We start from the raw sequence: 23365 nt of genomic DNA, 5'->3' as shown, positions 1-23365 counted from the left end.
TTTTGTAAATAATTTTCTAAAAAATCTTCATAAGAAAAGCTCCTAACTACAGTGTTTTCCAATAAGAGGTGTTATTTTGATATTCAATCGTAAAAAATCAATGGTTTAGTTGCATGTGTGGCATGTAGCGCCGTTTTGTTGAAATTAAACGTTGTCCAGATCAATATCATCGAATTCCGTCCATAAAAAAATATTAATTATCTCTCGATAGCGCAATCCATTCACCGTAACTGTTGCTCCAGCCTCATTTTCGAAAAGACCCACGTTGAGAATAGAGAGGCTTTTCAACAATAACTCTTGGGTTTTCCAAGCCGCAAATGCGACAATTTTGCTTGTTGACGAAACCACCGATGTGGAATTGGGCCTCATCCCTCAGGATGATTTGCATTTGATTCACTCAAGTGAATTTTAATCATTTCAATGCGTTTTCGAAGCATGTATCGTTCCATTTTTATTAATGGCTTATTTTTTACTTGTCAAATGTCAAAAAATGACAGCTTCAAAAGTAAAGTCTACCGAAATAGCGGGCTATTCAAAATATCACCTCTTATTGGAAAACACTTAACAATTTTATGCTCTATACTCTGCAACCTGATAAGGTTAAGTCTTCTTTGCCCACTAAAAAAAATATTATTTGAAGTTTATAATTTTTTTTAATTAATTTGAATAATATTTCATAAGAACAGCTTCGAACAACAAGTTAGGCGTCTGTCTACGAGTCTAAAACAAGGTACATTTTGTAGCAAAGCTCTGAAGGTAGGATGGTTAGGTGCTTACTGCTTAGGCCCGAGGGCTGGAATAAATTGCACGCGCGCTCTCCACTTTTATTATAAATGAAAATCATCAGATAGGAATATATTTCCATAAAGCCTGCTTTGAAAATGTTTTAAGCAAATTATTATCGATGCTCCTTGTTGTGTACTCGTGTGTGCCCGGATGAGGTTTATTGCGTAACGTCAATGGGATGCAGATGGTTTGTTGAGCTTTGGTTCTGTAAATGCAAACGTGAAGTTGAATTGTTTGTGGCGCAGATGCTGGGTGTAAAGTTTTTTTCATACCTCGAAACTTGATGAATATTTATTACAATTTTATTTTTACTATTTCTTTCTTATGTTTCAAAATTGTACCATCTGCATGTAAAAGCTCTCTGGGCGTTAAATAAACAAATTAAATTAAAATATTCTAAGAAAATAATCGTAATACAGTTTTTAAACAAAATATATAGTAAAAAAACTGTCCATTGTAGTCATAGCTATGTCGTAATAATTTCTCTTTTTGGATAACAAAATAGCCATCCTCATATTCAAATCCTAAATAAAACAGCTGACCTAGTGCGAAGAATTAATAATTATTTTGATGTGTTTACGAACGTTTTGTGAACTACGCAAAAGAATACATCCCAAAGTCTTTCGACCCACATTATATGAGAAAGAAAACTCGCTAACACAATGTATCTATTTTTTTTATTTTTTTATATATACAATAATATTATTATTGGGTTTATAAAAACAGTTTATTTTTAAACAAGTTCTGCTGTGTAATTATTATTACGCGTGACAGCTGTTTCGCCCTCTAAAGGCATTATCAAACTGTGGGTAGCCCACTTACAGACGATACATTTATATTATTTCTAGGTAGGTATTTTAATTTCAATTACTGATTTCTTAATTGATTTCTGTGTAAAAATGTTAGAAATTATTGATGGTTATTACCCTAGTTAAGTTTCCCCAATTAGTGTAATGTTTAAATTTGACTGAATGTCTTAATGTTAGTTATTCCCAAACGATGACTCATAGGGTTATTTTAATAGTATATTTAAGTACTTCAATGTGCACTCGTATTTGCACTAGGTTTGAAGATATCTAGTAGGGGTGAACGAATTATATTGGTTTGTTCATTAATTAGAATAGCTTTTGGATTATTAGAATTTTTGTTAATTTCTAACTGCTCTAAAAGATTCAGTTTACGGCCTTTATTTTGTACGTGTAACGGAGTTGGTTTATTATTATCATTAAGTGAGTGATTTTCATCTAGGAGATGTTTGGCAAATTGAGATTGTATTTTATTACCTACCCACAGTTTGATAATGCCTTTAGAGGGCGAAACTGCTGTCACGCGTAATAATAATTACACAGCAGAACTTGTTTAAAAATAAACTGTTTTTATAAACCCAATAATAATATTATTGTATATATAAAAAATATAAAAAAATAAAATGGAGTTCTACAAATTAAACTTAATAACAATAAATAACAATAAACAATGTATCTATTTTGGAGAAGTTGAATTGAGAATGCAATGTATGTGCATTTTCTTCTCCCCAGAAAACTTACACAATCCTTGGAAAAGATTGACATTGTCAACTGTGAAAACGAAGTCAGAGAAAAAAGCAGAAAGTGTGATAATGATTATTAAAAAAATTCACAATTTACTTACTCAAATCATCTCGTCCTATCTTTTCACCTATTCTCTCAACGAGTCGAGCGAAGAGTACTCAATACTCCCAGAGATGATCATAAATATTATTGAAAAAGACAAAAACTCGCGTGTGCAGCTGTACTAAAATACAATACATTCAATATTCCTTGACACGTGAATGCTGTAAGCCTACTAGTGATATTCGAGTTCACGAATACTAATTTAAAAAAGCTAAAAATGGATTTGAATCGAACACACCGATTCATTTATAAAAAACGAATTCGTATTTTTGAATCAAATTAATTGATTCAAAAATCGTTATACCAGATAAATCATTGTAGAAATAAATTTTAATTTTGTACAGCGCCTTTGAGGTGATGTTTCATAAAAACGGCTTTATACAAATCATCCAAATATTATCATTATTATTATTTAAGTTATCACCGTATGCCGTGACATGAGCCGGAATAAATATGGCAATCCCTAAATATGCTGAAAGTTCAATAATTTTTTTATGAATCTTTTTATTTTTACTTTAAGCCATTTTGATTCAAACATACCGACTTAATAAATTGAGTAGGTATAGACAATAACGTACTTATCAAAATACTGAATAAAATTAATTAATTGTCGACTGCGCCCGTTTCCAACAAACTTAAATGGAAATTTTCATCATTCAATATATAATATATTCCAAGGCCATGCATATTCAGTAAGAGTTTAAACGAATCTAATTTAAAGAATCTTAGTATAATTTGAAAAAGTAATATCAACAACTCATTGAATGATCAAATTGAATCAAACTTACCAAATTAATAAATTGAGGAGGTATAACCGATAACTTGCTAATATAACACACCGTTTAAAAATAATCGATTGACGACTACGCTCGTTTTCCATGAATAATGGAAATTAACAATGAAAAAACAGAAAGGATTTATTTTTGTACATCCGAAGGAATGAATCGAAATACTGGAATCGTTGCAAATTGTGGAATCGAACTATACACCACTACAACGAACAAAAGCCTTGAGGTTTCGCTTCTCGGAAAGCCGCATTAATATCACATTGAATATGCCTTCATTAAAGATTACAAATTGCGTACACTTTATAACAAACAACCTTAACAAACAAGAGTTGCAATCGATACTCGTTTGTTGTTTCTATTCATTCATCAAACCCTTTATTCATCGTAACTAACAACCATAAACCCTTTATTCAACGTAAGTAACGGTCGTAAACCCTTTATGCTAAGGTGTTCTGATTGTAAGTATTCATTTTAACTGTCAAAACACACGCAATACCTGATTTGGTTCAACACTTTAATGTTTCCGTTTGATAAAATTATTATTCAAATCGATTTTAGAACTACTCCTATGTGGACAAGAGTTAGTTAAGATTCCTTAAAACATCATATATTTTAGCACGAAGTTCTCATTCTAGAACATTCTAAACGTTGCTTCTTACTACAGGTGTTTGATTTTCATTCCGTTGTTGCACTTATTTAAAACTTAATTTGGGTTTGACTCTATTTTATAATTTCAACATATTTTCGTTTTAGTTGTCAAATCTGACCTTCCAACAATGATAATAAAATTAATGTTTTATTTGCTCTAAAAAGTTTTTTTTTTAAAACTGTATTATCATTATATTCTTCTTATTTTGCTTTACAATTAAAAGTGGTTCGCGATTTTGGATTTTAAGCTATCCCAAGTATTGTGTCAACCACCTAAAACAATCCTCGCATTGTCCATAATACGTAATGCATTGTAAGGATATTATAACGTTGAAGTAATAAGATATAAAGATGTCAAGTTCAACAACCTACAAGCATTAAACATAAACAAGCTTTGCAATTTCCACGAGGAAACAACTAATCCTGCAAGACAAAGCCAAAAGAATGACGTAAGATAGAAAAAATAAGTACATACCCTAAAGCCTTACAGGGTCCCTGGTGCTTCATTAGGCACTCATGGACACTGCAAATGTGTCCAAAATTTTAGTTTTAGAAAATGGAAGACGCGTATAACTCAACAAACAACCAGCAAATGTGATTAATATGTACCTATAGCTATCAAACATTCTGATAAATTGGTATAACTCAACCAACAACCAGCAAATTTGATCAATATGTGTAGATAGCAAACATTCTGATAAATTGGTATAACTCAACCAACAACCAGCAAATGTGATCAATATGTGTAGCTAGCAAACATTCTGATAAATTGGTATAACTCAACCAGCAAATGTGATCAATATGTGTAGCTAGCAAAAATTTTGATAAATTGGTATAACTTAACCAACAACCAGCAATTGTGATCAATATGTGTAGCTAGCAAGCATTCTGATTAATTCGTATAAATTTTTTTTTTTTATTTTTTTATTTTTTTATTAAATATTAAATTTACAATTACATGTTATTACATTACATTAAGTTTATTTTCTTTTTATTACAGTACATCGAATCAACCAACAACCAGTAAATAAGGTCAATCTGTGTAGCTAGTAAACATTCTGATCAATTAGGATTATACGCCTGTTTTGTACAATTCAAAAAGCAATAAAACGGATGTACTTTTACAATTTGAAATTGATGGTAAATTCTTAGTGTTAGATTGAATTATTATTGTTGTTGGTTGAAATAACCCGTGCATGGTAACGAGACTTGGCAAGAAATTAGATGGCTATGAAAAGATAAAGCCAGTAAACCAAACGGCCGGTAAAGGCAATAAATGTATTTATAGAAATTATAGGGTAGATTCTGGAATTGTATTTAGATTTGTTTATGGGAAGATCAGGGAAGAGTTCAAACTACCATGCCCGGAGCAAGTGGAACTACACCACCAATACTGGAGGATGTTGAATGACTAAAGATTTAATGTATTATGAAAAAGAAACGCTAAAAAAACAAGGTGAAATATTGTTTATTTCATTTGTCAGATTGTCATCATGCTAAGTATAGGATTAACAATTATTTTTGCTGTAAACAAATGCAATATGATCACAGCTAGTTAAAGTTACCTATACCTACACAAAATGGTATTTCTGTATCGTGTTACGATTGCGAGAATATATTAAAAACAATATTTTTTTTTTAACATGCCAAATGTTCGTAGCGTGTTTTGCATTGACAGAGATTCCAAAATATTGATACTATGTGATCAGTCAAAATTCGTATACCCTCATCATCATTCTGCGGAGTCACCTGCTATACATTTAAATTGGCGATTAAAATACGAGATAGTATCCTATAATGAAGTGACAAGAAAATATTAATTTGGCCCTTATATATGCCAACTTTCAGCCGAGGGCTTGTTATCTTTTGAGAGTAACAAATGCGTTTTGTTATTTTCCTTTTCGTCATTCATAATATAGTAACAGAATGACGCAAACTGTGGCACGCGTGGAACCAATCCTTTTTGGCAGATGCGCTTAAAAATATTTTAAACTTAAATTAAATAATGTAGAAGAAAAGCTGTACAGAAGTTGCAATCTAATTCCACAAGAGTTGAAAAGGGATTATTGATTGAGATATTTCTGAAAATGTTAGCTTTAAACTTGTCAATTAGTTTTACTATGTGAGTATCAACACAAAAATTAAAAGAAAAATCTGTTTTATAAAAAATTAGGTGTCAATTTGCAATTGAATTTATTTCATGTACCTAACCTTTTAGATTGAATATATTTATATGTTATTATATTATTTTTTATTTATTTGAAATGGGTTCATTAAGGGCCTACTCTTTTCTTAATAAGCTAGCTTTGTGTACGCAGAAAACTTGCTAACGTAAAATATTGACAATTTAATAAGAATCGCTTCATTATATTTCAATTCAATATATTTTCGCATTTCGTCATTATATATTATCAGGTCAAATGCATTTGCATGAACACGTGTTAGGATATATTAGGAATCAATTAAAAGTTTAACAGGAAACGACCTGTATTCCCGTTTAAAACCGAATACTATTTTTTTCCTCTGTGTCCTTTTCTGCTTTCTTTGTATCAAAATCTGAACGAACACTGATACATTAAATTATAATGAAATGTAAATTTGTTGCAGATTAAATTTCCCTATGTATTTTGCATCGTAGCATATACAGCTACGAAACGCATGTTGGCAACAACCCGAGTCTCCCTTCCGCCCACACCTTTGCAGGCCACATTTACCCGTGATAACGGGGACAAATAATAAGCAATTTCACGATGTGCAACTGCAATGATCTGATAGTGTTATATTTATAATATCCATATTTAATTCTGTTTATCTCACAGCTCTGCGCATAATGATGGGATTAGCGGTGGCCTGCGCTAACAAGAAACCAATTATTTTATCTCAATGCATTACAAATTGCCGCCTCTTGGAGGTATTATTATTGCTTCTGTTACTCTTTATTAATACTTTGGCTGTGGCTGGTGGTACTTATCTTCTACCCTGTTTATATCTAATAACTACGTAAGCGAAATATTCAGATATGTATCGGCTTTGTACCAGAGACAAGCTGTGTTAATTTAACCATTGACTTTATGTTCCACCCGATGCAGTATCTATACAAATTATTATTGGGTTTAAGTGGCGGAAAGCACCTGGCAGGTAATTTATCTCTATATTTCTGCACTCAGACATAAATTATGCATTGAATCACTCAACGCATTTGTAGGTAGGAAGACACTGTGAAATTGCAGATACAATGAATGAATTTAATTTTTGAAAACTTTGTAGAGTATCGTCACGAATACATTGGTTCCTTTAAGAGAATCGAGCTTTTAACCGCCATGAATAACTTAAGCGGATGGTTATATTATAGGTACACATCAAAGTATTTAAATAACAGTGATATTACTTTTATTGATATTGTTTCAATTGTCTAGAAAAATATTTCAGCTTACAATTAGTATAAAATCGCAATGCTAAGGAAAATTGTTTGGACGGTACCTAAGTTGAAAAAAATTTTGGCGTGGTCCCATTAGCAATTTTTTTTTGTTTTAATATCCCTCATTACATCATTATCAAGGTAAAAATACTGTTTTAATACACGGAAATACTTCACGTTAACTCCAAAAGTTGATTAAAACGTTTGTTGTAATCAACGTGGTCGTAGATGGCATTAACTTAATTATCTTTTATTAAAATACGATTAATGCAATTTATGCCTTACAATATTAAGACGAAATATTTGTTTACGCCAGTATATATGCAATATGAATATGAATAAATAGTTGTGTCCCTATAAACACTCAATTCTTTCAAGAAAAGCATGCAAATAGAATATTGTATTGAATCACTATTTTAAAACGCGTATTTAAAAAAAAAGTGGGTGTGTCAAGCCTACGCAAGACAGAAGTGAAACTTCTAGTATTCTTCTCTCTTATTATTAGGGCTTTTTTATACTAATTTTCATATATTTATTGGCAGGTAGAGTAGAAATTAATATTGTTTAGCGTTTGCCAACGACCATACCATGTTGAACACACCGGTTCTCGTCCGATCACCGAAGTTAAGCAACATTGGGCGCGGTCAGTACTTGGATGGGTGACCGCTTGGGAACACCGCGTGCCGTTGGCCCATTTTTTATGGTAATTTCATGTTTTTTTTTATTTTTTTATCGTTACTATCATTAATAATATCATAAAATTCTTTAACTTTTCAAGTATGCTACAGGCCTAAAATATTACTTAGTGGATTGATATTATGGTCAACCATTGAAAAAAAAAATTCCTGCAAAGTTATGGATGTAATTACGATCTTTTTCAAGCGCGTATGTAATGATTATTTTTATCAACGTCGCACACACCTTGCTAATGTTTTCAGTATTATTAGGGCTTTTTTATACTAATTTTCATATATTTATTGGCAGGTAGAGTAGAAATTAATATTGTTTAGCGTTTGCCAACGACCATACCATGTTGAACACACCGGTTCTCGTCCGATCACCGAAGTTAAGCAACATTGGGCGCGGTCAGTACTTGGATGGGTGACCGCTTGGGAACACCGCGTGCCGTTGGCCCATTTTTTATGGTAATTTCATGTTTTATTTTATTTTTTTATCGTTACTATCATTAATAATATCATAAAATTCTTTAACTTTTCAAGTATGCTACAGGCCTAAAATATTACTTAGTGGATTGATATTATGGTCAACCATTGAAAAAAAAAATTCCTGCAAAGTTATGGATGTAATTACGATCTTTTTCAAGCGCGTATGTAATGATTATTTTTATCAACGTCGCACACACCTTGCTAATGTTTTCAGTATTATTAGGGCTTTTTTATACTAATTTTCATATATTTATTGGCAGGTAGAATAGAAATTAATATTGTTTAGCGTTTGCCAACGACCATACCATGTTGAACACACCGGTTCTCGTCCGATCACCGAAGTTAAGCAACATTGGGCGCGGTCAGTACTTGGATGGGTGACCGCTTGGGAACACCGCGTGCCGTTGGCCCATTTTTTATGGTAATTTTATGTTTTTTTTTATTGAAGTGAAACTTCTTTACCCGCGTCATGCAATTTCGAGTACCGGAGTAAAACCAACTCATGACCGAAACGAAAATGCGGGACCGATTAAAGTTCATTTGATCTAGTCAAAGTTTTGAAGTAAAATATAAATGCTTCTTAGCTCATCTCGACAACTGGCGTTGGTGGTGTAATGGTCAGCGTAGTTGCTTTCCAAGCAGTTGATCCGAGTTCGATTCTCGGCCATCGCACATAATTTTTTTGTTTTTAACGCCTTTTTTTTTTTCAATGGTTGACCATAATATCAATCCACTAAGTAATATTTTAGGCCTGTAGCATACTTGAAAAGTTAAAGAATGATATAAAATTTTTTATGATGTTAACGATAAAAAAATAAAAAAAAACATAAAATTACCATAAAAAATGGGCCAACGGCACGCGGTGTTCCCAAGCGGTCACCCATCCAAGTACTGACCGCGCCCAATGTTGCTTAACTTCGGTGATCGGACGAGAACCGGTGTGTTCAACATGGTATGGTCGTTGGCAAACGCTAAACAATATTAATTTCTATTCTACCTGCCAATAAATATATGAAAATTAGTATAAAAAAGCCCTAATAATACTGAAAACATTAGCAAGGTGTGTGCGACGTTGATAAAAATAATCATTACATACGCGCTTGAAAAAGATCGTAATTACATCCATAACTTTGCAGGAATTTTTTTTTTCAATGGTTGACCATAATATCAATCCACTAAGTAATATTTTAGGCCTGTAGCATACTTGAAAAGTTAAAGAATTTTATGATATTATTAATGATAGTAACGATAAAAAAATAAAATAAAACATGAAATTACCATAAAAAATGGGCCAACGGCACGCGGTGTTCCCAAGCGGTCACCCATCCAAGTACTGACCGCGCCCAATGTTGCTTAACTTCGGTGATCGGACGAGAACCGGTGTGTTCAACATGGTATGGTCGTTGGCAAACGCTAAACAATATTAATTTCTACTCTACCTGCCAATAAATATATGAAAATTAGTATAAAAAAGCCCTAATAATACTGAAAACATTAGCAAGGTGTGTGCGACGTTGATAAAAATAATCATTACATACGCGCTTGAAAAAGATCGTAATTACATCCATAACTTTGCAGGAATTTTTTTTTTCAATGGTTGACCATAATATCAATCCACTAAGTAATATTTTAGGCCTGTAGCATACTTGAAAAGTTAAAGAATTTTATGATATTATTAATGATAGTAACGATAAAAAAATAAAAAAAAACATGAAATTACCATAAAAAATGGGCCAACGGCACGCGGTGTTCCCAAGCGGTCACCCATCCAAGTACTGACCGCGCCCAATGTTGCTTAACTTCGGTGATCGGACGAGAACCGGTGTGTTCAACATGGTATGGTCGTTGGCAAACGCTAAACAATATTAATTTCTACTCTACCTGCCAATAAATATATGAAAATTAGTATAAAAAAGCCCTAATAATAAGAGAGAAGAATACTAGAAGTTTCACTTCTGTCTTGCGTAGGCTTGACACACCCACTTTTTTTTTTTATCGTTAACATCATAAAAAATTTTATATCATTCTTTAACTTTTCAAGTATGCTACAGGCCTAAAATATTACTTAGTGGATTGATATTATGGTCAACCATTGAAAAAAAAAAAGGCGTTAAAAACAAAAAAATTATGTGCGATGGCCGAGAATCGAACTCGGATCAACTGCTTGGAAAGCAACTACGCTGACCATTACACCACCAACGCCAGTTGTCGAGATGAGCTAAGAAGCATTTATATTTTACTTCAAAACTTTGACTAGATCAAATGAACTTTAATCGGTCCCGCATTTTCGTTTCGGTCATGAGTTGGTTTTACTCCGGTACTCGAAATTGCATGACGCGGGTAAAGAAGTTTCACTTCAAAAAATCATTAAATTAACGCCATCTATAACCACGTAGATTATAACGAACGTCGCGTTTAACCTTATGTCCACGTCTATCAAAGTTTATAGTTTATGGCAACCCATAAACTATAAGTATGCGACAAGAATCCAGGTTTAAGCTTCTCACATTACGTGCTAAGTACGACACCATCCTGTGTGGTCGCTAGACGGCCGCTAAAACTTAAATTTTCATATTATTATTACGGTGATTATCTTCGAGACTTATTAAAATTTGCATCGTGAAATTATTGCTGTATTTGTGCAAAATCAAGGATAAGTTTGCATCAAATTATGTTTGGAAAAATTTGATGAAAATTTCTGAGGATCTTTTTTTCTGTGAGTAGAATGCTAGCTGCAAGGGACGAAGATGGTGGGGAATAATAAGATGGTGGGGAATAATAAGATGGTGGGGAATAATAAGATGGTGGGGAATAATAAGATGGTGGGGAATATGAAAGTTTTGTTAGTTAAAACACATCGATTGAAGAAGATTTTGGCAAACACGAGATAGAAAAAAGTTTTCTCTGTTGATTCAATCATTTATTACGATGTAATGTTTTAATTTAATTATCGGGAAGAGGAAGAAGAAGGTGGGGAAGTACCTGGTTATTCAGATATGGTCACCAAACAGAGCCAAAACTATATCAAGAAATTTTTCAATTCTGAATGGTGGTCTTACACCAGGGAGATACTGAGAGTATCTTCCACTCTGGAACGTGCCGCAAATATACTATATATTATTTAAATTTAAAGACAAATTGATCAAAAATAAAATTTACTTGCGCACGCTAGGATTTGAACCCACGACTTCTAGCTTGCTAGTCGAGAGTCTTATCCCTCGACCACGGAGGTAATATTTTTATATTGCGTGAAACCTCAAATAGAAAATTAAGATAATGCTGGTAGTTTTTAGTCGAAGGATGATGCAGGTAAAATATGGACGAAGGGTCGGATTAGCTCAGTGGTAAAGCAAGTCTGAGGTCTTGGGTTCAATTCGTAGTAATGCAACCGAATTTTTTTTTGATTCTTGAGGTTTGTTAATATTCTCTTGTAAATTAATATTATTATTTGAGGTTTCACTCAATAAGTTATTCCACTTTAAAAATATTGAATACACAGGTTACTAAACTTAAAATCTTTCGAATGCTCTCTTCTCAAAAATGACACTATGAAAGTTATCATATTATTATAGTTTTAAGACATTTTGTGATATTATTTTTTGAACAACCATCAGCTGACATTATGATTCTGTTACGCTATAAACCCCGCTACATATGCAGTCTACCAATTATTTAATTTCATCCAAAGTGTACCTATGTAGTTTTGTGCTTGTAAGCTATTCCTGACTAAATACCGGCCAGTTAAAAGCGCTGGCAGTAATTGTGTATGCATCAACACGTCGATCGCTTGCTCGTGCATAGGTCAGAACGATTACGGTACGTGTAACAAGCATTTTAATTTAATCGATATTGAACTACTATTAACCACTTTTTCGTTAACTTGAGAGAAACACTAAAACTGTATCTACATACTTTAAATTAATTTTAAAAACTATTTATTTAGATAACTCTATTAATAGTATACATTTGACATACATAACATACCTGACCGTATTTGTTTCGTCACGACGTTAGGTCACCGGTAGTTTCGTTTGGCTTCCAACTAACCAGAGAGCCAAGGCTCATGCCTTTAATTGAGTCCGCGCTTGATTTCATACTTTTAATTCATACATTTATCGAATATTCTCATCATACAGGAAGATCATCAAACCTGGTAAGTGCAAATCTTGCGTTGTAACTCTTTGTGTTGGTTCGGGGGATCGCGATCCAACCGGAATTACATGTAGCCTTATACAGAGAGAGGATAGAACTCTTTTATCTGACCCAGTACGAGACGCGATCTAAAGTCTCTCAGTAGAAATAGTTCCCTTATTTTAATTTGTTTAATTACTGGTGAAAATATATATTAAATTATACATAGTTAAAGTACCTATTAAGTAGGTCTACGCATTTTCTTAGTAATTTCTCATTTAGCTTAACTATTGAGTAATAATAATAAAAAAGGAAGAAAATGTATGAAAAGATAAAGAGAAATTGATGAGCGTTGTCACAAAGAGAAATAATTACAAAAATTAAATTAAATATTTTCGCTTAAGCCAAATTAATTGTAAACGCTTTAACTCTATCATTCGTATTTGTATTATTGTTTAAACATTTTTTTAAATTTATGTTACCACCATAATACCTAGTTTGGGGTATTTATTTCAGCAAAAAGCTGGCTGCCTGCTCGCATGGCTGCAGAGCATTCTGGTCGCTTGCGGGCTCAATAGGTTGGAATTTTCGCAAACCCAGTTTGCCACCTCTTACCAGACCAGACGGCTCACTAGCAAACACCGCCACCGAAAAGGCTAACTTATTAGGGAAAATGTTTGCGGAAAACTCGACCCTCGATGACGGAGGTGCTGTTCCGCCGTCGGTTCCTCACTGCGGCTTCTATATGAAAAAGCTGAGGATCCGGCATCGGGATGTACTCCACGTTATACGGGGGCTCGATGTTAACAAAAGTAGTGGAGCTGATGGAATACCTGCCCTGGTATTGCAGAGGTGTGCTGCGGAAATAGTTCCAGTTTTGACAAAGCTCTTCAAAATGTCTGAAGTGTGGCACTGTACCCTCTGGTTGGAAAAAGCGGTCATTCACCCTATTTCCAAGAAAGGTGACCGCTCCAACCCGGCCAACTACCGCCCCATAGCGATCACATCAGTTCTGTCCAAAGTGATGGAACGTGTGATCAACGACAAACTGCTCACATACTTCGAGAAGAACAAAATTATCAACGACCGTCAATACGGATTCCAGCGGAACCGCTCGTGCGGTGATCTTCTCGCGTATGTGACGCATGTTTGGGGGCGGTGCCTGGAACGTCACGGTGAGACCCAAACGGTCGCACTAGACATATCCAAGGCCTTTGACCGGGTCTGGCACCGAGGACTTGTCAACAAATTGCCTTCTTACGGACTTCCCGCATCCCTGTGTACGTGGATTGCTGACTTTTTAAGGGATAGGTCAATTCAGGCAGTTGCTGACGGTTTCACCTCTTCCTCGCACTCCATAAATGCTGGCGTCCCACAGGGATCGTTTCTGTCTCCGACTTTGTTTTTGTTGCACATTGACCTTTTGACATGTGCACCGATTCATTGTTACGCAGATGACAGTACAGTTCATGATAGCTTTTTGTTTTACAAGCCCCCAAAGGGCACACAAACTCCAACGGCTCGGAGGGCTTTGAAGCAGAGAATGGACGGTTATCTCGAGAGTATTTCCTCCTGGGGTAAAAATAATCTCGTCGAATTTAATGTTTCAAAGACCCAATCCTGTCTGATAACGTCTAAAAGGGATCCAAATGATAATCTAGTCTCCTTCAACGGAAGCAATTTTCCGAACAGGCCTTCCATTGATATCCTTGGTGTAACTATAAGTGACCAGCTCAGGTACGGGGGCTCCATCGAAGCCAGAGTAAAGTTGGCCTCTCAGAAGCTGGGCGTACTGTACAGGGCCCGCAGATACATTAATAGTACACAACTGCTGACCCTGTACAAATTGCAAGTGCGCCCTACTGTCGAATTTGGCAGCCATCTCTGGTCCGGAGCCCCTAAATACCTGAAAAAACCCTTGACTCTGCAAAAACGGGCGGTCCGTTTGATAGATTCCCCAATCTAAACAAACGGACTGCAATCTTTAGAGCACAGGCGTCAGGTAGGTATGCTGTCCTTATTCTATCGGTATTACAATGGAAGATGCTCTGAGGAACTAGCATCATTGATCCATTCGGCACTGGTGCGTAGTCGGGATACACGCCAAACGCGCGCCCAACGTTTGTACACGGTTGACATTTGTCACATGCGAACGGATCGCTTCTACGATTCGTTCTTAAGTTCAACAGCTCGGCTGTGGAACGAACTGCAGGCCTCTGTGTTTCCTCCCTCCTACAACATGGGACTCTTCAAGACCCATGTTCACTCCTTCCTCTCCACAAAAAGACCCTCCACACAGCATCCCCAAAGATGACAGGCCTTGAGGGAAATTATTTTCTTCAGGGTTTCCTGTGTGGAGTTAATATAAAAAATAAAAATAAATTTAATAAAATAAATTTACATATATCTTCCTTTCAAACGATCTTCTTCTTCTTTTTGAACGCTTTCTACTGAGCCTCAAACGTTGAGCGGTTAAGGAAGAGCAGAATAACCAGGTATTGTGAAATACCTGGTTATTCAGGTACGGTTATTCACTATACAAAGTTTATGTAATGATAATTTTAATAATTAATGAGATTAAAAGAATTTGACATTCCCAGACTACAAAAATATTACCATTTGTTATTTCGGTTACTGGCATTATACCTAGCTCTCTCATTCAAAATTTAGACTATTAGATCTGTCAAAGAATTTATATTTAAAAATGCAAAAATCAGTCATTTTACATACATGTAGGATTATGAAAGATTTTTTAAATATTTAAATTGAGGGATCAGTAAGATTTATAGGTCCAATTAGAAGTTCTACCGAGCCGAACCCTCTGATGTGAAAATATCTGGAGTCGGTGAATTATTTTCCCATTTGATTTCTGGTGATTTGACGTGCTGTTCTTGTATATTTTTTTATATATTTATTATGCTTATATAATGCACTTGCATAATGTTGATTGACTAGATGATCATTTGTAGAAAAGTGTGTGGGTTTAGTTTTTTCTGTGGGGAAGACTTAACCCGGAAATTACGTCGGAAAATAAAAAAAAAATGTTTGGATAATTTGAATATCGCCATTTTTGGGAAAATCACCTCAAGGGCGTTTTGAATTGTTTTTCGATTCCGAGTTATGGTTTATCACAAGGGACTCTCTTCCACTCTGTAACTAGCTGAGATAAATGCATTGCCATGGAGTTGTTTATGAAAGGGGTACGTGTTCTTTAAAACTTTAATATCTAAAGTTATTGGTTTCAGGATTAATATATCTGTTAAGCCCCATTCGAATGCGGATTCTTCAGTAGCCGGAGGCATTTTCCATGCAATTACCGCCACTTAAATTGTTACGATTTTAAAACGATTAAAAAAAATCGCAAATTAAACAAATAATCACTTGCTTATTTTACTATACGGGTGTAATTTCTGCTAATATACTTGTATCATAGTTTTAGCGATAACAGACAAATGAAAATAAACAGATTATAAATTTGACATCACCATCCGTGGGTTTCCTACTTTGCAGAAATTACTACTTCATAAAACAAGCAATCTATGCGATTTGCAAAAAATTGTAAGAGCTGAAGATATCTCAAGTTTATTTTTAAATCTATCAATATCAATATTTCGACGTAAGGGTTAAGAAAATGTATCTTCTGGATTATAAATATTAATACAAATTGAAAATATCTCCCGAGTAAAAATAAATGCCGCCAACGGGAATTGAACCCGTGCCTTCTGATGTCCGGTCAGGTGCTCTGAAACCACTAAGCTATGTCGGCTTATTTCCAACCCGACAAATGATTCAATATGTACCACTACCTCAATCAATAATTACTGCTTATTATATTTTTCCACCTATAAATATTACGCCAGTAAATGAAGATATTATGTGTCTCGACGCCATGTAGTGAGAAATTTAGCACTAACAAAGCCTTTCCTACAAAAATAAAGTCGGTTGTTTGCGGGTGGAAAAAATACAATAAGCAGTAATTGTTGATCGAGGTACTAGTACATATTGCATCATTTGGCGGGTTGGAAATAAGCCGACATAGCTTAGTGGTTTCAGATATTTTAGGCGACTAATTATTGCCTATAATTATTTGTTATTGCAAAAAATCCCGATGATTTACAAGACGCCCTCATAAATCTTGAAAGTTCTGCCAAAAATATGGGTCTTGTAGTAAACCAGCAGAAGACCAAATACATGGCCGTAGGATGTGCCCAACAAACCCCATCTCTCGTATGTGGAAGCCAAAATTTTGAAACGGTACCAAGATTCACATACCTGGGCTCCCTGATAACAAACAATAACAACACTACAGAGGAGATCCAGAAGCGCATCGTGAATGCAAACCGCTGCTATTTCCGCCTACAAAAACAAATAAAATCCAGACTGCTTTCCAGAACCACCAAGGTATTAGTGTACAAAACACTAATTAGACCAGTGCTTACGTACGCAGCCGAGACGTGGGTTCTAACTAAGAAGAATGAGCGAGCACTGGATGTTTTTGAAAGGAAAATTTTGAGGCGCATCTTCGGACCGGTTCTAGAAAATGGATTTTGGCGCAGACGTTATAACAATGAGCTTTATACTCTGTTTAAGGAGCTAAACGTCACAAAATTCATAAAACTGGGAAGACTTCGGTGGCTAGGTCATGTGGAGAGAATGACCGAGCATCAAGAACCAAAGTCCCTGCTGAGCTCAAGACCGATAGGGAGAAGGAGCCTGGGAAGGCCAAGGTTAAGATGGAGCGACAACGTCCTCAAAGATTTATCTGCCTTGGAGCTTCGAAACTGGAGAGAGCTGGCGCGGGACCGAGATGAGTGGAGGAAGACTCTTGAGGAGGCCAAGACCCACCAGGGGTTGTAGAGCCAAAAGTGATGATGATGAATTATTTGTTATTCTTTATGCTATGCATAAAATCTTGTCTTATAAACATTAGTTTATCATTAAAAAATAATAACTTCTGGATTATGTTAAAAATAATAAAACAGTTTGAATAAATTTCATAGCGGTTTTTTGGGAAATTAATATGTAAAAAGGGTCTTTGTCATCTTTGGGGATGCTGTGTGGAGGGTCTTTTTAAGAAGAGGATGTTCTGGGAAGGTAAATGGTTTGAGGAGTGAGTAGTAATCTAGGAATCAGTTAGTCCAAGAGTGACGTATAAATATATCCCTCCCTAAGGCGATGGGTCGAGAAATGATACTGTTAGGAATAATTAAATAATTATAATTATAATGTAAATTACTTTAAAAATTTAAATAATCGAAATATGATTAAATAGACAAAAAACGGCTATTTAAAATATCAAACTTTTCAATTCGAGTGCCAAAAAATTTCACAATAAATTTGAAGGCTTACATTGGAATGAAACGAATAGTAGATTGAATGTAAGGACGCTAGATAATGTCGATATATTGTATTTTTTGCTTCCCCCGCAAGAAGGCTCTTGATTTTGAGATTAAAAGTTCTTCGTAAATCGTTGGTAAAAGTTTTTTTTATCTTGATTTATACGAATTACAAAATTTGATTTATAAGTGACACTGAGCATTTAATATGATAATGTAAATGTTGTAATTGCTCTCATCAATAACGTTAATCCGACGTGAACAGATTTAAATCGGAATAAATCAATTTTATGTTTTTAATCTACGGACACGTCAATTGTTAAGCCCCCCTCCTGGGTTACACATTACATTATGGCCAAATATATTTTTAAATGATTTTCATAATGCATATATTTACATGTAATGTATCTTGATGAAAAATACTTTGTGAAGTCTGGAAACCGAATCGTAATCTTTTGCCAAAAAGACGAAATCTTTACCTATAAGATGATCATCTCGATCTGTCTTCATACAAAAATATAAATTAATTATCACTTCATTACAATACTATCATTCTTTATCTTGGTGACTGTGAAATAGAAATCAGTGTGCATATATCACTAAAAACTCACGAAAGGTGAGTTCTGGTACCATAAAATTTGCACACAATATATCCAACGTAATTTTCATCATGAGCTGAAAAATCCAAATAACTATCAAAATATTAGATAAAAATATTATTGCATTTGTCTTAAATTTATTTGTTAGATGCTAAAGATACAATTAGATAATAATGAATCTTTGACTGTCCAACTGGGAAGGTTTCCCGTTTCAGGACAATTAAATTGATAGTTTTAGTTCATATGAAAGAGGTAATGTTACACAAATTCATATCATTAAATTCAAGTCATTGGTTCCATACTTTTCAATAGCTCAATAAAAAATATTATTTCACATATTGTTTGTTCCATTGCAAATTTTGGTAGTAATTATTAGTGATTCCACAAATTGTTAAACCGGTTAGTGGCTGAGTTGACCAATGCGTCAGGCTTCCACCCATGTGTCCGTGTGATCAATTCCTCTGCCAGCTAATTACTCCATCATTACATCACAAAAATTTTCTCTTGTATTTATGATAGTATGAGTTTTTCATCGTACCATGAGCGTCCGTAACCCGTCTTTTTAAAAATATGGACGTACTACTCCAAAATAAAATAATTCGAATTTAAATTTTAAGAGATGTTATCTTGCAGGCTTGTAACTTAAAGAAGGCATTGAAAATGTTCAACCACATCTTCTGCAGTTAAACAATTAATTTCAGATTACATCCGTTAATCAATTATAATTTATTGATAATCGGATCAAATTCGAGATAATTTATTTATGATTCTGGCTACTCGTTTTTGACCCGCATATTTGCACATTAAATTCGCTATAGAACTAAAAAAAACATAATGCGGTAAGAAAATAACTACAGAATAAAAAGTCTTCTAGAATGGTTTTCTATTGAATTGGAACTATTATATTGATGACGGCCATAACTTTCCGTTCCGGTGTAATGCTGGTAATTGAACTATGGACCGAGTTCAGAAACTAAACGTTTTACCTCTAGGCGATGTAGACTGGTGACTCATGTAACATCTTGTATACGTACTACCTGTGTATAATTCACATTAAAAATACAACAGGCTTCTTTGAAATAAAATTTAAAATTTCTATTCACCTAATAAAAAATCAATTAAAAAACATGGAAACAAAATCACAACTCTTTATAGATACACATAACGCAGCGAGAGTTGACGCTAATAAACATGCTTGGTGATGAATTATTTGTGCATCGGTATACACTTCTACCGGCGAGGAACTGTCCTTTATCTCGTTTACGCCTACTTATTGTCACTAGCGGAAGAAGGTCAAGTGTATTTGATGGCTGTAAAATAATATTGTTAGGAAGTTTTCTGCGTGACCTATTCATATCGGTTCCAACTCGATGCGTAATATTGAATGAAACCCACACCTTCTGATGTCCGGTCAGGTGCTCTGAAGCCACTAAGCTACGTCGGCTTATTTCCAACACGCCAAATAATTCAAGATGTACTAATACTTCAATCAAAAATTACTGCTTATTATTTTTTTTCACCTGTGAACAACCAACTTTATTTTTTTCACTTTTAAAAAATTTGCATAAAAAAACCTTATCTTATAAACATTGGTTTATCATTAAAAATATAATAAACTTAACGATAGTAAAATAATGCATTAATTTCTCCGTTTTAATATGTGCGATGTCCTTTGTGACTAGCGGAAAAGGGACAGCAAGTTTATATGTCCTTGTGTTAGAATATTCTGAGAGCGCGTACCTAGTCCGTAGTCATTTTTAAATATTCATTTGAATTCAGTCCTGAAGAATATAACATTCAGAGTTAAAAGCAATTAAATAAACGACTTCGATACGCTTTGGTTTCGAACTCTAAATTATAAAATAATCACTAATTTGATAATAAAAGGCTAAAAATAAAACACGCTGCATGAAATATATTCATCTTTGTGCGTGCTGTAATGAAGCCAACCAAGGTTGAGCGACCTATACCAGAAAAAGGTACACAATAATCTAGTGAATCTAGTCAATAGTTATTCACATACTTAGGAGTAATTTGAAAAAAAAATAACGGTCAATAATCTGTGCGCATGAACCGGCAAAAGTGCTTTTATTAGTTATGCAGAACTGTTTCCGTCTAAGATGCTATGATTACTATGTAAATTAGTTTAGAAAGATTTATTAAACGGCGCACGCAAAATTAGGTTTTTTTTTAAAAAGATGTCTCGAAAAAAGAGCACTGGCAAAATGTCTGGATTGCTTGACTAATGAAAATTTTCTCAGCTTTCGATGAATTTCATCGTGAATTACTTAGCTTTTAAATATCCCTCACATAATCAAATGTTTAAAAAAATATTAGAAGACTGTGGAAACAGAAACTTTTGTAGAACAAGACAAGTAGGCAGGCACTATTTGTAAATTGATAAAGATATAAAAGTATCTGGTCAGTTGATTATTATGAAATAACCACTGAGTTGCTGTACGTAAGTAGATACTACAAAAATGAGTGCTTAATCTAGTTTTAAAGTGCACAGCATTTTTTTAAATTGAATTAGTTTAAATTTTATTTCCAGTTAAGAATCATGACAATAAATAACACGCTCGTTAGAAAATCTACGATAATGCGGCCTCCACTATGTTTCTAAATGTTTTTTTTTATGAATTAAGCCTCAGCTTTCATTTCAGTTTCTCGTTAACTTTTTAAGTTCCAAAAATAAATATTTATTATTTTTGAAGAAAATATCCATACATTTGTTAAGCAGAAACGTTAATTATATGAAATTCACGTTTTTTTCTTATTTAAAATGTTATAGGCATGAAAAAAATCATAGTGTATCTTTAAATGCAACTTAAGAATTTATCAAGAGATTTTTGCTCTATTTCAAACAAGACGTTTTTTATTATACATTTTCACTTAATTATTATCGTTTTTCAATATTAGCGTGCACTCTCTAACATTCGTATTTACATATTTCCCTTTCAAACCATCTTTGAACGCTTACTACGGGGCCTTAAAGTGGAATGTATGTACCTATCCATCTATGTGATACTAAATTTATTTTTCATAGAGTGAAGATACTCTCATTTCACAGATTTCACAGCGGAAGGTACTCTCAGTACCGCCCTGCTGAAAGACTACCATTCAGAAATTGCTTTGAATTGCTTTAGCCGTTTTTGGTGACCTGCTCTGAATAGCTAGCAGGAACGTCACCACCTTCTTCCCATCTCCTTTCTCTCCTCACTACTCCTCAGTACCTTCAGCCCCACAGTATACCCCAATTGTGGATGCCATAGTTTCAATGGCTCCAGACTCTTGTGCGGTATTTATATAAAAAAAATGGTAATTTGGAAAACTGTGCAAATTAATCTAGTTGAAAAAGCTATATAAATTGGAAAATTCTTCCTAAAAAAAATCCTGATTTCCGGGCAGTTGCCCGACCAATCAGAAGGCTGATGGTTCAATTCCCGTTGGCACCTTTCTCGGAACATTTTTTCAATTTGTATAGGTGTTTCAGACTAGTAAATAATTATTGTTATCCTTTGTACTATGCGTAAAAACCTTGTCTTTTAAACATTAATTTATCGTTAAAAATATTGAACATTATTATTTCCATTTCAATTAAAATAATTTAAATTTATTTATTTATGTGATTACCAACCCTGTGATAGTCGGTAAAATAATATTTAAAAAATATAACTAAAATAAAAAAAAATAACTAAAATTTTATAGTAATTTAGCAGTTAACTAACAGCTTGTTGTTGCTACTCTTGCCTATACCAATACTAATAAACACTGTATTAAATAAATGACTTGTAAAATCGCGCCCCTCGCTTTCAGAACCGCTCCAGTCCATTCGATAGAAAATGATCATAAAATTTAATGATCCTAAGCTGTGACCCGCAACCGATTTGCAGTTAAATCTGACCTTTTATTGATAAACCACTTCTCCGCTCCTAACACTTAGTGCAGACCCAAGAACCTCAGTCTCTCATATCTTTAATTTGGATCTTTCGTAGTTTTGTATCCTTTTCGTGCCATTTATTGCTGTTAAATGCGCTATGCATTCCGACAGCGGGCGCGTTAGAAATCACTAATTAATATCTCGGTTCGGATACAGCTTTGGTTTGAGGCAATCAAAATGAGGAGTTATCAGATGTTCTACTGTTAGTAGTTCACTTTATTTCTAACACATGTTTTAAATAATGGTGTAGGACTGAATGGCTTGATATTTGGACAGCTTGTAAGTAATGAAAACCGAGTACTCGATGTAAACAATGCTTAGTGGTGTAGTGTTTTATTTTTGGGGTATTATGCCACGTTGGGCTACCTCCTTCTTTAGCCTACGTTTCAGGTGCATTACAGTGTCCATCATCACTTTCGAGCACGTAAACTCGGCAATCCTGACAAATCGGCAATTGCAGAGCATTAAATTGAAACCGGTCATCACTTTGGATTGGTTCCTGAAATCCTCGAAAGAGCCTAACTAATGTGATGATGGACACTGTAATGCTGTCCGAAACGTTGGGTAGAACACGGCATAATACCCCAAAAATAAAACAATTTAATACTTTTGACACGTGTAAAAATCTCAAACCATATCAATCCATAGTAGTATTAACTTACATCTATTGTGAAATGCCATACATTCATGTCCTTGTTTTTGTTTTAGATTGCACAGTATTTATGTAGTTCTTCTTTCTAAAACATTAAAAGGTACCTTTCTTATTTTTGGTTTGAAACTTATGATATGATGGGAAATGTGACATCTTATGCTATTTTTTGTCGTTTTTTTGTACCTTCATTTTATCTTGAAAGCAAATTGTACACCTAATTTTATGCTTTATACTCAAATCATGGAAATT

The 23365-nt window shown here is 34.2% G+C and overlaps 6 non-coding genes across 6 annotated transcripts; 3 read left to right on the top strand and 3 right to left on the bottom strand.

The window, feature by feature from the left end:
- The first annotated feature begins 7865 nt into the window (after positions 1-7865).
- Positions 7866-7984, top strand: LOC149419212 (5S ribosomal RNA). Its single transcript, XR_016302955.1, has one exon. It is a non-coding gene; the product is annotated as a 5S ribosomal RNA (ribosomal RNA).
- Positions 7985-8307: 323 nt separating this feature from the next.
- On the top strand, positions 8308-8426 carry LOC149419211 (5S ribosomal RNA). Its single transcript, XR_016302954.1, has one exon. It is a non-coding gene; the product is annotated as a 5S ribosomal RNA (ribosomal RNA).
- A 323-nt stretch (positions 8427-8749) lies between these two features.
- LOC149419210 (5S ribosomal RNA) lies at positions 8750-8868 on the top strand. Its single transcript, XR_016302953.1, has one exon. It is a non-coding gene; the product is annotated as a 5S ribosomal RNA (ribosomal RNA).
- Positions 8869-9305: 437 nt separating this feature from the next.
- LOC149419209 (5S ribosomal RNA) lies at positions 9306-9424 on the bottom strand. The gene has a single exon (XR_016302952.1). It is a non-coding gene; the product is annotated as a 5S ribosomal RNA (ribosomal RNA).
- A 323-nt stretch (positions 9425-9747) lies between these two features.
- On the bottom strand, positions 9748-9866 carry LOC149419208 (5S ribosomal RNA). The gene has a single exon (XR_016302951.1). It is a non-coding gene; the product is annotated as a 5S ribosomal RNA (ribosomal RNA).
- A 323-nt stretch (positions 9867-10189) lies between these two features.
- LOC149419207 (5S ribosomal RNA) lies at positions 10190-10308 on the bottom strand. The gene has a single exon (XR_016302950.1). It is a non-coding gene; the product is annotated as a 5S ribosomal RNA (ribosomal RNA).
- Positions 10309-23365: the final 13057 nt, after the last annotated feature.

This window comes from Hesperophylax consimilis, chromosome 12, assembly GCF_061612785.1.
Source record: "Hesperophylax consimilis isolate HC1 chromosome 12, BYU_Hcon_1.0, whole genome shotgun sequence".
NCBI lineage: Eukaryota > Metazoa > Arthropoda > Insecta > Trichoptera > Limnephilidae > Hesperophylax > Hesperophylax consimilis.
The sequence above is the reverse complement of the archived record's forward strand: the minus strand, read 5'-3'. Positions and strand labels throughout refer to the sequence as shown.